This window comes from Etheostoma spectabile, chromosome 2 (assembly GCF_008692095.1).
Source record: "Etheostoma spectabile isolate EspeVRDwgs_2016 chromosome 2, UIUC_Espe_1.0, whole genome shotgun sequence".
In the NCBI taxonomy this organism is placed as follows: Eukaryota; Metazoa; Chordata; class Actinopteri; order Perciformes; family Percidae; genus Etheostoma; species Etheostoma spectabile.
The window spans coordinates 30,010,498-30,033,548 of record NC_045734.1 but is presented as its reverse complement, the minus strand read 5'-3'; the positions used below and the strand labels follow the sequence as shown (position 1 = coordinate 30,033,548).

Here is a 23,051-nt window from a genome sequence, read left to right as displayed (position 1 = left end):
TGCTAATGCAACTAGTGAGAAAACTGAGAACGAAAGGCAAGAAACATGGAGATATTTCCAGTGTGTCTCTGGAATCACACGCACAAGGAAAACATTCACACCTACAGGGTTTCCAGTTCACCATGAACTGACTAATCACAGTACTGCATAAGCATATAAACATATTGAGTAAAAAAACCCGGCATTTATTAAGGTGAACAAGATATCGAGATTGACTTGTTTGAATTTGTTACTTATATTTAGTTATGATACTTATTTTCACAGAAAGATTTAACAAATTTGAAAATGTATCATTAAAGATACTGGAATGCATCTGTAGTCCCTTTATCCAACATATGAAAAGAATCAAATTGAGAGGATGTGCTGTTTGTTTGTGAATTAATTATCTTTAGGTTTTTGAGCTGTTGGTTCGACGTCACTTGGGAAATTGTGAAACATCTTTCACTGTTATGTGACTTTTTTCTACAAAATTATCTCAAAAGTCAAACCAGATTCTTGATATGAAAAAGGGGAGAGAGGAAGAGGGAGGTCCGCAAGGGGCCCCCGGGTTTTGGGCCCCTTGGGGTGAAAAAAGGGCCATGTCACCCTTCACCTTCCCCACCTCTTTAACATGACATGACACCTGCATCACCTTCCAGCTCGGGCCCCCCTGGGGACCCCAAAAAAAAAAAGTCCACTGCGATTCATTAAGCAACATTTTTTCAAACTGAAACAAAAATATTACCCTTTTTGTGCTCTATGTAAGGGCATTTTTAAAAATTTTTGGAAAAATCAACAGTCATAGGGGTGCCTGTTTTAGGGGGTCCCCCCGACCCAAAAACACAAGGGGTGAGCCTTTCTGTGCTCTGTGCTTAAATCCCATACGAGCATTTTTACTTAGTGTAATGGCTGGAAGGGGGTTAGAAAAAAAAATCATGTCAAATTTTTCATTTTAGTTACCCCCAAAACATTAAAAAAAATTTGGGCTGGTATAAAAATAGCCCCCCTTTTTCATTGTTAATATTGTGAGTTTCGTCGGCGCATTCCCAACAAGATTTCCCCTTTTTCCCTTATTTGTTTAACAGTCAAAAAAGTTCCAAATAAAAAGTCTATGTATCAACCCAAAAAATTTTTGTTCCCCTTTTTATAAAATGCAAATTTTGGGCCCTTTTGCGCCCAAACCTTTTCTACAATTTCAACCAGAACCACTTTCCCAAACCCAAAACCAAAGTCAGTTTAAACCCCAATCGTTGTTTATATTTTCTTTTCCTTCCCCTTCCCTCCTCAACCGAAAACCTTCATCTTTTTTCTTTGTTTTATCTTTCTTAGCTAAGGTCTTTTCACCCTCTGCCAAGGGAGAAGGATAACATTCTGCTCGTAGGAGGGCTGGCTGAGCCGCGCGGGTTTCCTTTTTTTCCCTATTTATGACTGAATTGTGGGAAAAAATTTTTCCACACCCCCCTCCCACTTTAGGTCTTCTTCAACATCTTCCAACTATTTATCTATCCTCTGTTTCCCCCTTCCACAGGGAAACCCCTGATCTGTGGGGTTTTTTCCTCTGTGCTGATGGCATTTTTTAAAAGTAATTGTTTTTAGTTTCAAACAGCATCTCACCTTTTCTTCCATCTCTTTTTTAAAAACACCTTTATTTTTTACTGTAAACACTCCCAGCAGGGACTCCCCCCAAAGAAGTTTTTTTCCCTCCCTGGTTTTTTCTTTATCTTTTTGGGTGATGGGAAATGATCGCCGCTGACAGTTTTATAGGGCACATTTTTTCTTCTTTTTCGGGGGGTTTTTTTTTTTGGGGTTGGACCCCCCTAAACATAAAAGTCTGTTCCTGACGGAGTGATAAAGTTACATTATTGGTCGGAGTGAGTGATCCAGATAGATCATTGGTAGGTCAAGTGTTGGAGTTTCCTCCTTGGGCGTTGTTCTTTCAAAATGAAAAGGCGCGGTAACATTTTGCTCTTGCTGCGATATTTACCAAAGGGAAAAGAAGAGCAGTCAGGTAGTGCAGGCTTTAGTTTTGCCCACTGCCATTGGCTTTTCTAACGAAAAAATTTTGGTCAAAATTATTTTTGCTGACCTTGTTTAAAAACCCTCTACTACTGTCACTAAAAAAAACTATAGTACCCTAAACATATCATATTAAAAATATTTTCAAAACCCATGCAAAACCGACTTTTTTCTAATTGTCACGTTTGAAATTATTTTGGGTTTATTTTAGGTATACCAGACTTTTTCGGTCTCCCTATTTTTTCCTTGTTTTCTGGATCCGAAAATTCCCCAAAGGGGAATATTATAATTTTTTTTATCGAAATAAATTTTTTTTGATAAACTGGCATGCAGGTTGAAATTCATGGTGTTTTGTAGGGATAAAGCTGCTAGCTAAATGTCTGCAACAAGATAGCAGTCTGATGTGTGTAGAGGTCTGTGGTTATACTGTACCAGCTTGGTGTGGTTGTCAGGAGATTTGATAAAGGTAAAAATAGTAACAATACGGCCGTGCAAAATGTCAGTCCTGGCTGAGCACTCATTCACACAACCTCGTCAGACAGTCCTGCAAAAACGCAGGTCTTTCCATTTGTTGTGAATGCCTGCAGCAAAAAGTTAAGTCCAATTCAACTTTTGGACCAAAGCAACCCAACGTCAATCTGCGGTACGCAATCATGTAGCCGGAGATCAGAGTTGTCAGTCCGTGTCGCGGCGTGAGAGCCTCTCGCTGCTGCCAAAAAGTTTTAAACACTATGAAGGTGAAAAACGAACCACAAGCACTGAACTGCAGGAGACTGTTTGCTGCAACAACAAAGTAGTCGCTTCATCTCTCGCTTCATCTCTTTTCTTTCTGTCTTTTTTCCATGAAATAAAGCTGCCTAAATAAAGCAGTTGCAGTCTGAAACGTTGGTTTTGCCGCTGCTGTCACCAAAGCTTTGACTATTTGCTGTTGAAATGCACCGAAGCTTCGAAGCACACAAAACGGTATTTGGGAAGAGCCCTTACATTTTTTTACAGCATTATGCTGTTAATACAAGGGGTTAATTATCGCCTGTCGGCAAAAAACTAAGTGTCAATGGTTCGATGGCCCCTACAATCTACATCAAGTGTTCTTTGGCAAGGGGGGGAAAGTGACGTTAAAACTTTGTAGCACTAAACCTTTTTTAGGGAGCGCTGATGTAATGAATGGACAATTCTCTGTAATTGTTTTTGCCTCTTCTGATAAAACACTGATATGCATTGTTTTGTAGCTTAACTGTGATAGGGACATTATAAGATGTAGTGTATTTTTTATTTTTTTTTTGTCAGGGACCATGCGCACATGAACCCTGTACTAGAGATTGCAATACATCTAAATTACATCTGTGGTCGCGGGGCAAATACACTCACCTATAGGATTATTAGGAACACCATAGTAATACTGTGTTTGACCCCCTTTTGCCTTCCGAACTGCCTTAATTCTACGTGGCATTGATTCAACAAGGTGCTGAAAGCATTCTTTAGAAATGTTGGCCCATATTGATAGGGTAGCATCTTGCAATTGATGGAGATTTGTGGCACGAAGCTCCCGTTCCACCACATCCCAAAGACGCTCTACTGGGTTGAGATGACTGGTGACTGTGGGGGCCATTTTAGTACAGTGAACTCATTGTCATGTTCAAGAAACCGATTTGGAATGATTGGAGCTTTGTGACATGGTGCATTATCCTGCTGGAAGTAGCCATCAGAGGATGGGTACATGGTGGCCATAAAGTGATGGACATGGTCAGAAACAATGCTCAGGTAGGCCGTGGCATTTAAACAATGCCCAATTGGCACTAAGGGGCCTAAAGTGTGCCAAGAAAACCTCCCCCACACCATTACACCACCACCACCAGCTTGCACAGTGGTAACAAGGCATGATGGATCCATGTTCTCATTCTGTTTACGCCAAATTCTGACTCTACCATCTGAACGTCTCAACAGAAATCGAAACTCATCAGACCCGGCAACATTTTTCCAGTCTTCAACTGTCCAATTTTGGTGAGCTCTTGCAAATTGAAGCCTGTTTTTCCTATTTGTAGTGGAGATGAGTGGTACCCGGTGGGGTCTTCTGCTGTTGTAGCCCATCCGCCTCAAGGTTGTGCATGTTGTGGCTTCACAAATGCTTTGCTGAATACCTCGGTTGTAACGAGTGGTTATTCCAGTCAAAGTTGCTCTTCTATCACCTTGAATCAGTCGGCCCATTCTCCTCTGATCAACAAGGCATTTTCGCCCACAGAACTGCCGCATACTGGATGTTTTTCCCTTTTCACTCCATTCTTTGTAAACTCTAGAAATGGTTGTGCGTGAAAATCCCGGTAACTGAGCAGATTGTGAAATACTCAGATCGGTCCTTTCTTTCCCATTCTGACATTCAGTTTGGAGTTCAGGGGATTGTCTTGACCAGGACCACACCTCTAAATGCATTGAAGCAACTGCCATGTGATTGGTTGATTAAATAATTGCAGAAATGAGAAATTGAACAGGTGTTCCTAATAATCTTTTAGGTGAGTGTATGTATAAATATAGTGTATATAAACATCTTGTTTCGAAAATAGCTTTATTCTAGACAACAGTTGGGATCTGGGATACTTTATATGCATATAAAGATGGTCATCAAAAAGTTGATTGGGTTGAGGGTTAATGACCAATCAAAAGAGAAGGAAAACAAACAAGAACACACCCTACACATAATCAAAGCTAGTGATGTCTAGGAAAATCAAAACACACTCTTTACATAATGAAATGGTAAGCTGAAACATATCATCTTCTCAATCAAATACAACAGACTGACAGACTGTGCAGTTATCATCCAGCCATTTAATGACTATCGTCTCTTATATGAGATATCAGCTGGCTAGCCTTTGCTGCATTCGGACTTGAACATTATCTGAGATTCAAACAGCTCCAAGAAAGTGGTAAATAATGCATAAGTCTGGGTATGAGTGGGACTTCACTGAATGCCCTGGTAGCTACAGAATTTGAATTGAAGAAATACATCTAGTGTGATCGTGCAACCCAGTCTCACCGCAGTTCGTGAAATAGTCACAAAATTGTATCTGTTGATTTGTGTACACAAACACGGTTTTCCCATAATTTTTTACTGAAACACAGCATGGTTTTTAAACTAATGTATTTCAATAGGAAGCATCGCCAGACTAAATTTGCAAATGTGTAATTGCCTGGAACCTCTCGGTTTGAAGAGTCACTGACCACAATACCTCTAGGCGCAATCAGATAGACCTACAACCAATCCAACAACAAACACGACCTACAGCTAATAGGGGCAACAAACACAACTTACAACCAATCAATGTCACATAGACCTGAGCAACACATGTAAGTTGGGGCGGTGACTGGTCAAATTACAGCTAAACAGTACAGTACTTTACTGAAAACCTTTGAGTTAGGTACGCCGAGTACTGTAAACTATGTTGCTAATGACGTGTTCAAGGAGAAATCAAGGCAAGACACTACAACTACAACCACTACAAAAAACTCCTGGGCCCATGTTGACAGTCCATAGCGCACTACTTTGAAGTTTGATTTCAGGAGCAAGGACTTCTTTTAAGACATGCCATTTTGCTCTAATCTTCTGAGGATAATGCATAAAACAGTCTTTTCTGTTGCTGTCCGCCAGGGCAATGTAAGCATCCACTTTGTATGTATGTAGTTCTTCTGGGTGATACTGTGCTCTGAATCAATAACTCCTCACAATGGTAATTCCACACAACACCGGATGTGTTGATGTCTGCAATTTCCCCACTGTGGGACAAATAAAGGTTTTCTTATCTTATCTTATGTTAGCTGCTCCAAAGAATAAAGGATATCGAACTGTAGGTATGTAAAGTTACTTATTTCATAGCTGATGTAACAAATGTTACAAATGCCAAACTGTTCAGAGTAAAATAAAGGCTACATTTTTAGATCAACACATTTATAAGGAATAAACAAAAACCATTAACGTAACAGTGTCAATGTTCAGACACTATTCTTGATCATTGGCCATTTCCTAAAAAATACAGTCTTATGCCGTTCCCATGTTCCCATGTAGAAATGTACATGGTCAATTAGTCTAATTAGCATGCAAAAATGACTTTGATTAGAGAAAGCAGTTAGAATACTTGGGCGGCGCGCAGGTGGCAACATAGCTGTACATGACACTGCCGCCTTGGTGTGTGATTTCACATAGCATGCACTTCTAGAAGCAAAAAAAAGGTGTGACGTATAACACAACAGCATTGGTGTGTATGTGAGCCTATCTGCATCTTTTATGGACACCGCAAACCCAATCGGTCTTACAACTGTATGTATTATAGCAGCGCAATCAGTAGAGAGAAGGACAGAGACGGACGGACGCAAAGCCTGTCTCCTTGTGTGTGTGTGGGTGCGCACGCATGTTTGAGAGAGGGAGAGTGGAAGAGAAGGTGGGCAATATTGCCCGCTATGTTTCTGCATGTAATTTTTAACTTTGGTTACTCTGAACGCAGTCACTTTCCGACTGTCCTGTGGGTTGACTCGAGCATCGTACTGCAGGTAGTCCCACCAGGCCGGCTGTCCCTTTCACACAGACGTTGGTTTGGCTCTGTGACTGCCTCTGTTGCCGGCTTAAATGCGACAGAGCCCCCCCCCTTGGGTCTTCGTAACTTTCACACAGATGGCGATGTAGCTTAAAGGTGCATCAGTTCCTATTTAAAAGTGGCTATTGATGTTTTAAATGTGATTGTCACATTTCTTCTTATCTTTTTTTGCTCATTTTTAATTGTAGTGTTATGAGACAATGAAACATGGTAGTTCAGCACTTTGAAAAAAAAAATTGATTGATTGATTGATTGATGTTTAGAAAGGCTGCAAGTCCTTTACAATAAACGGAATAGCAGCCCTGTGGAATCATTCATCCTCTCCTCTATCCTCTATCCTCCCTCTCCCGCTGATGTGAAGATACTTCTGACAAAGTGTATTGTTACACCATTGTTACAACATAACCTGGAGTTTTAACAGGAATGTAGAAACTGAAGGTGAAAGCAAGGCAGGTTGAGACAAAGCCAGTAGACATAGGGACTAAATTACATGAATGAACTCCTGGAAAGAACTCAACATTACAGACTAATGGCATATTACAGAAGAGTTACTTTTAAATGGTCTGTGTCTAACTGACATATAGAAGATTCTTGGTGAAGCCTTGCAATCTTGCCATTTTCCATGAAACCATTTCCCTCTCATTTCTGTGTGTCCAATGGAGAACTATATCAGAGTTAAGAGTGTCTCCTCTTCTTCTGTCTCTCTCTCTTTGTCTCTCAGTCTTTTTCAAAGCTGCATCTCCTTGTGTGACGTTGATTATGATAATAGACAGGTGATTGTCACAAAAAACTCTGCTGTAATTGTTCATCAGCGAGCAATAATTTTCAACTTGATTTAAAATGGCTGTGTGTGTGTGTGTGTGCATGTTTGTGTATGTGTGTGTGTGTGTGTGTGTGTGTGTGTGTGTGTCTGTGTGTGCATGTGTGCTCCTCAAACACACTGAGATAAGTAGTAAAAGAATGAGGCAGGACATGGGTTGGAATTTTAACAAATCTCTAAGATTAAAATATTTAATGTCATTAAAGAGATACAGACAGACAGACAGACAGCAAAATAAATTTTAGTAGGAACAGAGTAATATAAATGAAAAATATTGGTGGTTAATCTTTCTTCTTTGTTTTAGTAGCTGTGTGGCGTCCTGCGCCTCTAATAAGTTACAAAACCCTGATCTTAAGTGTTATATACTCCCTAATAGACAGCAGGAGCCGGTGGGAATACCACTAACGCCACTGCTACAATCCAAACTGTAACACTTACATGGAATTTATTCATTAAACATAATACTAGTCTTTAATATAGCTTTAATGAACGTGGCATAATGACAGACTTTTTGATGGCCCTGGGATAACGTTACTGACAATCCAGTCAGACTGAATCATCTAAGATTAGCTAACGGTTAACGGAGACTAGAGACAAGGGCTAAAAGATATTGTGTTTTAGCATCAACATCGTAATGTGCGCATGCGCAATAGTCACATTGCGGGAGGTTGCGATATCGACGCTAATCCTTTTTTGCAGCTTGATAGAAAAGTAAACTTTCACCATTCTTCTTTTACATGATCATTACCGATCGACCCTTCCCCTTTAAGACAGGTAGCCATGTGGGCAACGTGTGTATGTGACGTTAGTCCGACGGGGTTTGTCATGTGTGCTTTGGTTTGTTATCGATGCGCATAGTTTTGATGGGTAGTCAGTGAAGCTACAGTAGTCAGTGTTTTATGTTCGCTGCAAATACAATCTAAATTACCTGATTAATGCAACATAATCACAACGTCTCCTGGCCATTTTTCCCCACTGCTACCAGCCGGGCTAAAGCTAATATAGTTAGCCTAAAGAAACAAGCAGAAAGCTGCTTCCCACCAGGCTAAAGCTAATATAGTTAGCCTAAAGAAACAAGCAGAAAGCTGCTACCAGCCAGGCTAAAGCTAATATAGTTAGCCTAAAGAAACAAGCAGAAAGCTGCTACCAGCCAGGCTAAAGCTAATATAGTTAGCCTAAAGAAACAAGCAGAAAGCTGCTTCCCAGCAGGCTAAAGCTAATATAGTTAGCCTAAAGAAACAAGCAGAAAGCTGCTACCAGCTGGGCTAAAGCTAATATAGTTAGCCTAAAGAAACAAGCAGAAAGCTGCTTCCCACCAGGCTAAAGCTAATATAATTAGCCTAAAGAAACAAGCAGAAAGCTGCTACCAGCCAGGCTAAAGCTAATATAGTTAGCCTAAAGAAACAAGCAGAAAGCTGCTTCCCAGCAGGCTAAAGCTAATATAGTTAGCCTAAAGAAACAAGCAGAAAGCTGCTACCAGCTGGGCTAAAGCTAATATAGTTAGCCTAAAGAAACAAGCAGAAAGCTGCTTCCCACCAGGCTAAAGCTAATATAGTTAGCCTAAAGAAACAAGCAGAAAGCTGCTACCAGCAGGGCTAAAGCTAATATAGTTAGCCTAAAGAAACAAGCAGAAAGCTGCTACCAGCCAAGCTAAAGCTAATATAGTTAGCCTAAAGGAACAAGCAGAAAGCTGCTACCAGCCAGGCTAAAGCTAATATAGTTAGCCTAAAGAAACAAGGGGTCCGTGCAAATACTTTTTCTTTTTTCATATCACAATTTATCGCAGGGGGAAAAATATCGCAATGGCAGTTTTTTCCCCAATATCGTGCAGGCCTACTGGAGACTAATTCAGGTAGTTAAATGTTAAATCTCTAGCAGTTCTGTTGGGTCGTTTGTCCTGTTACTTATAATGTCCGGACAATCCAAACCCAATAAGGCTCAGTTTTATTATTTATCTTGCTCTGTCAAGCAGCAAAGGTGCTGTTGAGCAGTCCATACTGGGTAATGCTATGCTGTCCGGTCCCCCACTAGCCACGCTTACAGCTAAGTGTATCGAACATTAGTGTCTCTCCGCCATTTTCTGTCTTCAGGTGTCCTATCCATTAAAGGCAAAAAGCCCCAAAAATGATCTTAAACAAGAAGAAAAAATGCATATGATATTGCATCCTAGTGTTTGTCTACTGGCTGCTTATATTTCATTTAGTTGCCTTGGTTACCATGTTCACACCCAAACACACACACATACACACACATACACACACACACTGAACAGATATATAGAAGTGCTACACACAGACATATCAACTCACATACACTCAACCTCTGTGTAGAGAGAAGTGACTGTGTAATGGCGTCAAACAGCTGCGGATGACCTCACATGACCCTTAAGGTTGTCATGGCAGCGTCAGTCTTGTTCCCACAACACATCACACTGTTCCATTATTGAGCAACATTATTTATTTATCAAACCTTCACTTTACAGACTTACTTTGTGTGTCTCTCAACATGTGTGGATATTTTTGCCCGTGCATGCTTGTGTGTGTGTGTGTGTGTGTGTGTGTGTTTTGTGTCTTTTAGATGCATGCAAAGGCTTGCAGCATTTTAAAACGCTCAAGCCAGACTGAGATTCCTGTGGGGTGGATTTATAGAGAGGTGGATAGATAGGTAAGGAGAGAGGCAGGCGAGTAGAGAAATGAAGCTGTATGCACTTCAGAGCATTAGTCTGATTAGGACAATTTGCTCTGGGCATTAATATTAGTGTTAAGAAGTTAGAACCTAAACAAGTAATGTGTGCTGGAAGGTTTTCAAGTAGGAATTCGTGGGTCAAGCAGGTTGTTGAGCTTTGACAGACACAGATATTTCTGAGAGAGACATTCACCGTTCACTGGTTGTCAAAGGAAAGTCTATCTCACATAGTTTTATCAGAAAAGCTCTCCAACCGTGAAAATAATAATGCTCTGTGGAAAATAAAGATAACTGAAGAGGTGAAGGTGTAACACTGGCCCTGCTGTAGCATGTAATAGTTCTTTCATAAGCCATAAACGTAGTAATCAATACCAATACCAATACCAGTAGGGTTGGGCATCTTTTTGATTTGAACAATTCTGATTCCAATTCTTCATTTTAATTACGGTTCTTATTGATTTTCATTATTTACGGGGTGGAGTAGACACAAGTCACATGCTTATTTCACAAATAAGAGGATAAGAGGAACAATGTATTTTTATTCAGTGGTGATTTCACGTAAAATAAAGCCACACACACAAAAGTGGTGCTTGTTGTGCTCATGGCTGCAACACAACTATGCAATGGTAATGTCTTCCATGAGTTCACCTGGAACCCTCAAACATAAAGTATATTAAGTTTAGAGAAGCACCATACCGACTTTTTCAGTACTTATACCTTACAACGTATATGAAGATGAACAGCTTGACAATGCTCCTACGATAAATACTATGGCTACTGGATATTTGCGCCTAAGAACTAACTTTAATATGAGTCGTTTTATGCTGCTTGCACAATCGACCTATCCAGCCGTTTTCTGAGTGAGGATGGTTTGAAATGTGACCTGGACTACCTGGGATATTATATTCTGTGCATGTGTGCCTGTTGGAGAGTCTGTGTGTGATAACCTTGTGTGTGTTTGCTCCCTGTCACTATCTTAGGCGCCTGCAGTCTGAAGGAAAGCATCTGGTTTCAGCATCTGGACACACACACACACACAACACCACACACACACACACAAATTGGAAGTGTGTTAGGTAGAGTCAGTGAGCGGACACCAAGAAGGTTATCTGTGATCAGAGCCTGCAGTTATGAAATGCCGCACACACACACACACACACACACACACACACACACACACACACACAGCCATGTCTCACTTCGTTTCTCTCTGTACTTTTTTACACACACAGGGTATGATGAAGCAGTAGATATGTACTGTTGAAACAGCAAATCAGCAACCTCCGGCAGCCTGATAACCCAGACAGATGTTGTCAGTGTCTTCCCTGACTTCCATGTTACATGGGCAAAGAGTATGAACAGAGATGTGAGAGTGCGTATCGGAATCCAAAATGAAAACGGAAACACTGGCCCAAACATTACGCAGGTAGTCTTTTTTTCAATCTTTTTTTCAGTTCCAACTTTCTGTCACCATTTTAACGTGAAGGGGAGGGGTTTGAGGGTAGGGGGCACGTAGCGTCTGATTACATTTTTTTTCTCACTTTTCACTTTGATTTGTCCAAAAACTAAAATGATTTCCACGTGCCCCGTATTATTGGACAGTGAAAGGCCTAAATGCAGTTCTTATTAGTGTAACGTTTAAATCTGCGAAAAAATAACGTCCTGTCCACCCGACTGAACACATTTTATTGGCTCAGAATTAAGGCAACAATCGCTAAAAATGCTGCAAACTCACATTCCTCTGTTCCTGATTTCAACTTAGCATGTTTCTAGGGCGGCAGGATTATGGAAAAAACGATTATTTTGGTCAATATTGAAATCATGATTGTTTAACATGATTATTCATAAATCTTTGGGTATAATGGTCAGTGTCCAGGGTATAATCTTTTAGTAATCTTATTCTCACAGAAAGAGTCTTTGGACTATGAATAAAATCAGTTTGAGGTATCATTGCCCATTCTTCCTTCCAAAAGTCTTCCAATTCTTTGAGATTTCAGGGCTGTTTGTCACCACTGCTCTTTTAAGGTCTATCCATAGATTTTCAATTATGTTGAGGTCAGGAGATTGTGAAGGCCATGGCAAAACCTTCAGTTTACGCCTCTTGATGTAATCCACCGTGGATTTTGAGGTGTGTTTAGGATCATTATCCATTTGTAGAAGCCATCCTCTCTTTAACTTCCGCTTTTTCACAGATGGCATCAAGTTAGCGTCCAAAAGTTGCTGACATTTTTTGGAATCCATTTATCCTTCTGCTCGTGAAATGTTCCCTGTGCCACTGGCTGCATACAACCCCAAAGCATGATTGATCCATCCCCATGCTTAACAGTTGGACAGAGGTTCTTTTCATTAAATTCTGTGCCCTTTCTTCTCCAAACGTACCTTTGCTCATTCCGGCCAAAAAGTTCTATTTTAACCTCATCGGTCCACAGAACTGGTTTCCACAATGCATCAGGCTGGTCTATATGTTCATTTGCAAACTTCAAATGCTGATGCTTGTGGTGAGGACTGCAGAAACTGTGCAGGGTGCTCAAACTTTTGCAGATGCCATTTTTTTGTTTTCTGTTATTTTGAAAGTGTAAATGATGGAAATAAAATCCAACTTTTTGTGATATATTATACGAATGTCTAATCTGTCAATTGATGCCTTTTGGAGATTTTTCCATCTTTTCTTGGCTTCTTTATGCACATTAATACAATTTTTACCTGGGGTGCCCAAACTTTCGAGCCCCACTGTAACACAATGTTCTATGCTGTGACCACTACTAGTTACTGTCATTACTAAATGTACCAAAAATATTAATAATAATAACTGAGGGTAACCTCAGTGGGCTTATTTACTAGCTACCTAAGGAAAAATCCAGCATACAGATGGTATCTTAGAATAACTTTATGTGAAACAGGTGATTTAACGTCCCTGCTAATTTTACTTACAGTTTAACAACTAAACTAAATGGTGATGGAACATTACTACTACTTGTTTTTTCTTGTTGGTTTTGAGCCTATGCACCCCCGCAGCTGGAAAAAGTTTTAAACTGTAAGGGAATACAGTATGTTGGGGGAATACAACATCTACTACAGCGGGGGGGGCAGAAGCAGAGGGATCACAGGGTTAGCTAACGTTAACTTTTCCCAGACCATAGAGTTGATTTTGCCTTTTTTGCTCACCAAACGCTGCTGTGGCTTCCCTCCTTCTGCCATCATTAGCAGAACAAGTCTTAGTATGGCACTGACGAGGAAAACGTAACTTCAACGTCCTCTGCAAGACCCTCAGCTCCTTTGTCTTTCACGGCCTTCGCCTCGCTCTACCTTCTATTTCTGCTATGTGAATCTCACACACATAACTGTATCTCTTCATCTGTCACACTGTCTCTGTGGCTTTCTTTTGGTGTTTTTTTCTCTGGTTATCTTTCATTCTACCTATCTATGTGAACCAACATTCAATGATTCCAGGGTTTATTTGTCAACAACAAAAACAATATGAAGTAAAATGCAACGTTAGAAAAGTATCAAAATAAATGTAGCAGTACGGCAGACTATTTGTTTAACCATAAAAGGTTTTTCTGATATTGCTAGACATTGTTTTTTTTAAAAACTTCTTTTGTTTAAACAACATCTCTTTATCTTGTCATCACATATTATCAGCATTTTATACATTATATAGTATCAAAATGCTCCCTCCACAGAGAAATGCACACAACCCGTATTCAGAATCTGTGCCTTTAAATGAGCCGTCACGACTTCTGTCCCTTGTGATGTCTAAACACTATATATAGGAGAAAAATGTTGCTACAGTGCCGTTACAGTCATTCCCCAGCCGCAGAGAGCACAGATTCAGAAGACCCGGAAGCACTGACCAATCGGAGCCAAAGGGGCTTCTTCAGGAGCGGGACTCAAACAGACAGGCGCTCCAACGCAGCGTTTCAGACAGAGGGTACATACAGGTATATTCAGACAGACATTATGAAAAAAAGAATGTGTTTTTTTAACAAACTATTTATAAATACAAGTATAAACTTGAAAATTAGCACAATATGGGACCTTGATTATTTTGTCTGGATTTCGTGTCAAATTAGATCAGTGATTAGTCAGGACCATCCGCCATCTCCTGACAGCACACAATGATGGCCTGATATTTACGACAGTGTGCTTAAGTGCACAATCAGTTCCGCAGCATCATCAAAATCCAACATTCCCTATACTTACTGTGCACATTACTGATGCAGTTTTAAAGTGGCTTCATGTGTGTAATGTTAATTGTGTATCTGAGGAATGAGCAGATGAATGGATGTGTATCTGTGTGTGTCCCTCCTTTCAGGAAACTTTAGGGACCAGTGACAGGCCCTCGTGGAGCAATTTGAGTCTATGAAGATGTACTAGTGGGACACTGAGAGCTAATTAGAGCAGCAGAGGAGTGTGTAGACTGTTCTGCTGAATAGGGACACATCTAAATATCTGCAGTACATCTGTGATACATTTCTTATGGCTTGGCACCCAAAGTGTTGGCGGCCTGCTTTTGGTGGGTTCCATCCTGACAAGCTCATTAATATGGTTCAATGAGCATCAAGTCCCAGTATGCATCTCAAAGTATCTAGCTGAATTTATAATATTATGCATTGATATCATTGGAACAACGAGTTGAGGTAGTTCTTTTTTTTCTCTTTACTATACCTGGGCAGTGAAAGACGCAGTGCAAGGTGAACGGCTTATGGAACTAATGGAAATGGACTGTTCTTGTATAGAGCTTTTCTAGTCTTAATGACTACTCAAAACACTTTTACACAATTCACCATTCACACACATTCATACATTGTGGTCGAGGCTGCCGTACAAGGCTCATCAGATAAGCATTCACACACATCTACACTCCAATGCGCAGCATCAGGGGCAACTCGGTGTCCTGCCCAAGGACACTTCAACAGGGATCGAACCACCTTCAGATTGGCAGGCAACCGCTCTACCACTGACCCACAGCCACCACGTGTGCGTGTGTGTGCCTACATGTCACTTGACAGACTAAATGAGATGTATAGGCTTTACCACTCTTCTCCCCAGAAGCAGCACAATGCGATCTATACTGGGTACAGCAGGGGCCAACAAGGATGAGCTACAGTCTTTTGTTGGACCATTTATAAAAACCATCTGCATCCACTTTTCTTGAGCATCTGAAAATGACGATTGAAAGTGTAAAGTGAACATAAATCGTGTATAAAACAGCTGGCGGACCATTTCTATGGCAGATGAAATTTTCAAATCACCCTTACACTCAGCTCATGAAAATGAGCATATCTCAAAAACAAATGAATGTACATAGTTCAAATAACTTACGGAGTGTTAAGGACTATTTATTTCATGTTTCTACGTTTAGAAATGTTTTTGATCAATATGTTTTGATTTTTTTTAAGTAGTAAAATTTGATCAAAATATGTCTGAAATATTTAATATTTAATTTAATTGTATTAATTAGCTAGCAGGCTACATTGATTTACTGTGTTTGTGTCGGCTGCTCTCCATTTCCTAAGGTCCTGAAAAACATTTTTTGACTGCTTTTTTTTATAAAGGGCGTGCGCCCGTGAGCACCCACGGAGGAAAACATAAATCGTTGCCTCTGTACCGATGTAGGCACTGGCGGACCAATTTTTTAGCAGAGTTCAAAAGGTTAATTCTAAAATATTTCGTCATCAATTACTTTATAAGGTCAGAGAGAAGGTTTTTTTTTTCTAATATAATGTTTAATCTCGTAAATTGACCAATTAAATCTTTGACATTCTTAGTGATTATTTTTAATATTGTTGAATATCCATCTATCCATCCATGGAAACCAAAGGAGTGCGGAATAAGCACTCCTAAGCACTCCTTTGAGGAGTAGGAATAAGCGCCCCAGAGCTAAGTTTTATTACAACTACTTCTAAAATAAACCATTTTTAAAGACCAAAATGTTGTTTTTGGTACTTGCATCCAATTGAATTGACCGATCCCAACACACTGGCATAATATTCAATCAAAAAGTCCCAATTAAAAAAACATCTGCAAATCCGCCAACTACAGCCATGGAAAATGCTGCTTCCCAATGCACAGGATATTACCAAAATTGATCTGCCACTTCACTGACCTTGGCAAGAATAACATCAATTGGAGGTACAGGAGCAAGAAAATCCACTTGCGTCCAACAAAGACGTGATTGCGTCGATGAAACCCTAACCCAAACCCAGATCTGGGTTTGTACTGGTGCGCTCTGCAGGTGAATTCACACAAACATGAAGATCTGTGTGTTTTCCTGCCTTGTCTCTGGCTCAACATTTGGCGTGCTACTGCCTCTTGTGGAGTTTTTATAAATACAGACTGTATACAAATGCACAGCGAGAGCCAAACATAGATGTTATCAATTGGCAGTAGATTGTGGTATAAATACATCAGGGATGAGGGGGCTGGTGCAGAGAGAGATGGAGTGATAGACAGATGGAACTAAAGTAACATATTGTGACAAGTCAATTCCACCCGCTCGCTGGGGAACAATGAAGCAAAAAAACTCTCTTCATAACAGTGTGTTTAGACACACACAAACACTCAGTGGTGCCACCATACCAGCAATTTTTTACTTCAATATCAAAACCAGCTTTCCCGCAGAGAAGAAATGTAGTGGGCAAGGAATGTGATAGGAAGCAACATAAGCAACACGTAAACTGAAGAGAATCTGACATGAGGAGGACAGGAGATCTCTCTTTATTGGGTTTAAATGTTGTGTGTGTATGTGTGTGTGCGTGTGTGTGAGAGAGAGACAATAACTCATTGGGGTGGTTGGCGCGTGGATAAGTATGTTCTGTCATATCTACAATGTTAAAATTAACAACATTCAAATAATGAGGCAAATGCATTTTAGAGAAATTCCTGTGAACTAAAACATTCAGATTTCCAACTGCTCTGAACGCTCTACTCTCGGCTGACTCTAAGCCGCTCTGCTATGATTGGTCATCTGCTTCACGGAGGCAGGACTGGAGTGTTTATTTTAAGCTAAAGCAGTGTTAACATTGTCGCATGTAGCTACATGCTAACGGCAGTAAAATAAGTCATCTTGGCTGTCAGTGTTGTTAAATTCTCCACAATTACAGATCACACTGCTCCTAACCATTGTCTGTTAGTAGTAATAGTAGTAGAAGTAGTATTTGGTTCACAAGCCTTTATCTGAGATTTTTGACGATAGAAAGTGCTGCTTTGTTTCACTACAATCTAACATTTGCCTAGTGCTAGATATTAAATAGCTGCATTGTAACCCAAGATCCTAACCCAAATTTGGGTCACGTTACTGCTGGGACCAGTTGTCCAGTTTTAAAGTATTTGTAAAGTAAGTGATTTTTCACGGTACGCAGTCCTGCTATATACTTTGTGAAGTAGCTCCAGCTTTAACTAGTGAAACAGCAGCGAAGGCTGCAGAGCAGAGAACACTGGCCAATCAGAGCACACTGGGCTTTGTCGTGAGGGGGGGGGGGCTTAAAGAGACAGGCACTCCTACAGAGCATCTCATACTGAGGGTAAATACAGGTGCCGCAGCCATGGGCAGTATAATAAAAGAGTAAAGTGTGTGTTTTTTTTAAAATAATAAATCATGCAAACATGTTCTAGTATTATCCTGAAAATGCCAAAAGCAGATTTGTATGGTGTGAGAGCTTTTCTGTTTATCAGTAGTACATATCAAAATTTTTAAGTTTTCGAACTGTTCAATATATATATATATATATATATATATATATATATATATATATATACACATATCAGTGTTTCTGCTTTCTACATTCAGCAGCGGCAAACCACAAAATTGTTGACACCGCTCCTTCAGCTGTTCATCAAGTAGTGGTAATTAGACAAAATTGTTGTTCATATTTTGATACAAAGATTACGACAGTAGCTCATTAGTGGTCATAGTGAGTAAAAATGTGATCTGAGATGCACATTCCAAAAGGTTTCTGAAATGATTCAGTAGCTATATGTGATGTCTTTAAAGCTGAACGGACTTACACAAGTAAATTTAGGCTAAAACTGACTTTATTCTGATCTTATAACTCTTTCTGTGAGTAAGGACAGGGAAGGGACACTACCATTATATCCTGGCATGTAATGTAAGACATGATGCTTTTGAGAAACAATTGCAAATAAGGCAAGGCAGCTTTATTTGTAGAGCACATTTCAGCAACAGGGCAATTCAAAGTGCTTTACACAAAATCAGTTAAACAGATAAAACACAAGTAAAAACAGTTAAAAATCCTAAGCATTAAAAACCGGTAAAACACATGAATAGACAGTAATAAAGCAAACTGTTGCAAAAAAAAAAGGAACTAAATGCCTTTTTTAGAGAGTTAAGGTTACTTTTTGACAACTTTTTAGAGCAATTTACCCATCACTGCGAGCAACAAAACCATTTCACATGCTAATTATTAATATGTTTCATCTAGTTACATTGAAACACACAAAGAGACAGTCACACATATGGTTGTATTTTTTTATTATGGACATTTATATAAGACATCTGCACTGTAACAATGCACTACGCTCCTGGAAGGTTTCACTAACCAAAGTAATCAGGATCCATTATCATTAACCACATACAAACTGTATTATACATGCGCTATGCTGCTCTATAATAACATGATACCTGTTGAGTAACCATGGTAACATCCACTGCCTGTGTTTCTTCACTGCAATCATATCTTGATTGCAACTGAAACATTTCATTTTTCTAGTTAAAGTTAGAAAAATACTTACATAGCCTCCCAGAAGGCAGATCAAGCTATTGACTGTCCTACCAATACAATTATAGTTTATTTTTTTACCATTTTATTGTCTTTACCTGCTGTTTCCCTTTAACGACAATTCCGGCGCAAATTGAACTGAAGGGTTAATAACATGTGTACTGAGTCCATTGTTCTCTGGGATCTGTTTTCATGCTAATCAAACATGTCTCTAGCTTGAAATACTCTACTGCAAACCGGTGGTAGGGCATAGGGTAAATCACTATTTCATCCCACTAACTAGGCTCAAAATAGCACCACACTTCCACGGTAGCATAATGAGGGTACCTACACGTAAACAAAAGCATTGTGAACTTTATAAGAAACACCAAACCAGGAACGCTGTGTTTGAGCCGATGCTGCGTTCCAGACACAGTTTTTTGCCTGTAAGTTACAACTTCAAGTCACGATTCAATACTTGGTAGCATTCCAGGCAAAGTCACCACAAACCCTTCTAGCTAGTGTTAGTGTTGCAATTTCTAGTCCGCAATATTTCGGGCTTCATTTAATGAACATAACCTGTAGTAGTACACAATCATGTGTTTTTTGTTTTGATTAAAATATGTGGAATTACATTACGTTGCCTATTTATACTATTTCTCACAGCGTCTTTACAGCATCAACAGGGGACGCCATTGATGTTTATGTGTGAGTGACGTCAAAACTGAAACTGGGAGCACAACGATCTGGTACGAGTTCACAGGTAGTGAGTTTTGGGTTTGACTGCTGTTCCAGGGCACTTTCATGGGTAGAAGGTTGTGAAAACACGAGTTTCAGGTCGCCTGGAACGCATCACAAGTTACTGGTTACCGGTTGCACGGCGTTCGTTGTTCGACTGGTCATGCCTGTTTTCCAAGATGGCGCCTGCATGTAAACCTTCAATGCTTCGGTTTACATAGAGGTACCCTCATTATGCTACCGTTGAAGTGAGGTGCTATTTTGAGCCTTGAATAGCGATTTACCCTATGCTCTAAAAGCTAGCGTTAGCAGCTAACCGCCGGTTTGCGGTAGCTCATTTGAAGCTAGAGACACATTAGATTAGCATGAAAACCAATTCATTTTGAGCCGGATTTGTCCTTTAAGTGTCATCGGTAAGTTTTTACGTTAAATATCTACAGTGACTATTTTTTTTTTGCTCATCAGAAGAGGGATTTAAATTGGAAATAATTTTACTGAGGACATAAATTTGCTCTTTGATTGAAATGTTTGAGTCATTAATGATATTGTTAAATCTTCCGCAAATTCTATGTACATTTTCTTACTTAAGGCAAACATATGGAATACATTAATTTCCATAGCACAATACAGTTAAAAGCCTGTTGTTTTTGCTTTCCCATTTTGAATCCCTCCATTCCCCCCCTGTCTGCTTATTGTTATCCACACTCCATCTGTCAGGCGCTAACATTCCTTCTTTATCTCTCCCTCACGCGCCATCTCTCTGTACAACTGGCGGAACACTTTGCTTCACCATCTTCCTGTCTGTGTGTGTCAGAGTAAGGACAGTAAGGATCTGGGGCTGTGAACAAACACTGTTTCCCATTAGCCGTGAGCTAACAGCGAAACATCTCTGTAGTGTGTGTATGTGTGTGTGTGCGTATCCTTAATGATGTGTTAGCCCCTGTTACTCCTGTCTCAGTTGGGAGATATATCATAAAAGAGTGAGGGGGTTGGGGTGAGCAGAGAGAGAAATGGGAGAAGAGAGACAAAGTGAGAGAAATAATAGACAGAGAGTCATCTTCACTTCTCATTGAGACAATCTAAAAAAGGCCACATGGGTACTAGAACAAAAAGGACAGGGGGAAACAGGAGATGGAGGTAAAGAAGTCAGCAAGATGAAAAGCACATAAGAGACTGAAAGGGTAGCTGTTGATAGGAAGAAAAAAAATTGAGGAAGAAATGGAAAGATATTTGTCCAATTTGCTTTTCTCAGTCCTGTTGGAAGACAAAGACCAAACTTAATGGAATATGCCACCTACTATATATAGTCTGTAAAGTTGTATAGCTGACCCAAATGTGTCAAAGCTTAGATTGTTGCCATGGTAATCAACGTCCAGATCAATGTTTGAATTATTCGTTTTTATCCTCTCCAAAAAAGCGGAGTTCTCCCATTACCATTAAGGTTCGGGTGTTTGCTTTGATTTCTTTTTCTCCTTCTTTGGTTTTTTGGTCCTGTCTTGTCTCCTTGTGTTTGTGTCTTAGTTTCCTCCCCGGTCTTGTGTGGTAGTCTGTCTTGTATTCCCCTGTGAGTGACTGTATGTTCGGGTTCCTGTTTTATTTTGAAGTTGGTCTCTGTCTCGTCTTGTCTCTAGTTTTACTTCTTGTCTGTCTGATTGTCCTGCCCTAATGTGATTCACCTGACGTATCACCTGTTCCTCGTTACCTCTTGTATTTAACCTCTGTGTTCCCTTTTGTAAGATTGTTCTTGCATCTTTGTGCCGTGCCTGTTGTCGGCCTGTCGCAGGTTTCGATGTGTTATTTCCCGTTCCTGTGGCCTGTTAACGCCATGAGTTTTTCCCCTGCCTTTGTTCTTTGTTTTTCTTTTTTTACCCCCTGGACCTTTGTGAATTTTTGCTTTTTGGATTTGGGTTTTTGATCCAGTGCATCCTGTGTTTGTGTTACTTTTTGTTTTGTTGTGAAAAATAAAGCCTTGGAAACTCTCTCCTGCCTGCCTGCCCTTCTCTGCTTTTAGGTTTTTATTCTGCTTTCATCCCATTTATTCATGAAAACTTTGTTTAAAGTAACAACGCACAAATACTACCAAGACGCGATTCCGCAGATTAGATGTGGAGTTATTGACTGCTGCCAGTTCAGTCACCTTTTGACAGGCACAAATGACATTTCATTGGCCCTCTTGAATAACACTCTTTCAAACGTGGCCAAGGATTTTTGTTTTGAGCAGCAGAATTTGATGTTTCAGCTAGCATTTCTACTGAAACAGTCGCTGCTCGCCTGATCAACCTCCATATCGTTCTCAGTCTCCTACAGAAAGACTTAGTGTCTGGTAGGCAGATTAGATGCTGATCATTTGTCACAGGGGGTAACCAACTACATTTTTCCAAGGGCCAGCATTTTTTCTAAGCCGACAATCCGGGAGCCGGACTTTCACATTGTAAATAAAATGAATTTATACCTAATATGCCTATCCTTTTTAGAAATGTTCACTTTCTTACTGAATTAATGTTATTTTTATACATGTATTGGTGTGAGCAAACTCCTAAAAATCATGGAAAGTCCATAATGATAACTGGTTCTTTAACTAGAAAAAGATTTCAGACTAGGAGGCAGTTCACTGAGAGGTGATGGTTAAAGTCTGGTCTGGGATTATTGAAACATGGTTGTAGTATGCAGCATCCTGATTGGTGGAAAATGCTTGCAGAAAGAAATGGCTGTTGTCACGTAAAGATGTCACTGTCAAAGAGGCTGAAGCGAAACGTTGTCGTGGTTTAATGATGAATAAACTGATAAGCAGGACATGCATTCGTCATGTATGCCTCATCTGCAATGAAAAATGCTGTTGAAAAATAATACAACCAGCATCATCAAGGAGGAAGGCGAACATAACATTGAGTCAGTCTCGTGCATATTAAGTAGCCGCATGCATCTGTTTTGTTCTTTTATGCATTCATAGATTTACCGCTCCAGCAGAGAGGATGGTTTGTTTAGCCAGAAACTAAATTTATAAGAATTTGTCAAAATTTCAAGATTTGTGGCAAACTAAGATAAACCGTCAGACTACAAACCGACAGCTTTTGCTTTAGCTTGTTTAAAATTTGCTATTTGCAGAGTAGAGCTGTGTTTGTGTAAAACATGGCGGTGGATGAGTGGACTGAGCAGATTGAAATATCCGATTATCAGTAACGGATGGGATTTGTAATGTAGCAAAATACAAAACATTCAAAATGTAGTCAAGTATATTTTAAAATACCAATTTTAAAAACTACTCAAAATATACAAAATACACAACCAAACTGCTTAATACAGAAATGTGGGTAAACGTATTTCGTGACTTTCCACCTCTGTGCATTACCCCAAAAATACTGAATAGCCCATTAAATAAGGAATAGTAATCACACCTTATTCATTTCTTTTATTTATTGACCAAGTGAGGGCAAGCAACATGGAGGTCGAGGTGGAAAGAGTATGGTATAATTTCAAAATGTGCAAAGATGTCAAACAAAAGGTCAATTGCCA

At 39.8% G+C, this 23,051-nt stretch overlaps 2 long non-coding RNA genes across 2 annotated transcripts in view; both read right to left on the bottom strand.

Moving 5' to 3' along the window:
• Nucleotides 1-19,174, bottom strand: LOC116702377 (uncharacterized). Its single transcript, XR_004335139.1, has 3 exons — nt 19,059-19,174; nt 18,136-18,140; nt 1-11 (listed from the first exon to the last, which is right to left on the bottom strand). It is a non-coding gene; the product is annotated as an uncharacterized LOC116702377 (long non-coding RNA).
• The window catches only part of LOC116702372 (uncharacterized), a 63,525-nt gene that overhangs the window by 4,809 nt on the left and 35,665 nt on the right, over nt 1-23,051 (bottom strand). The gene's annotated exons all lie outside the window — the stretch shown is intronic.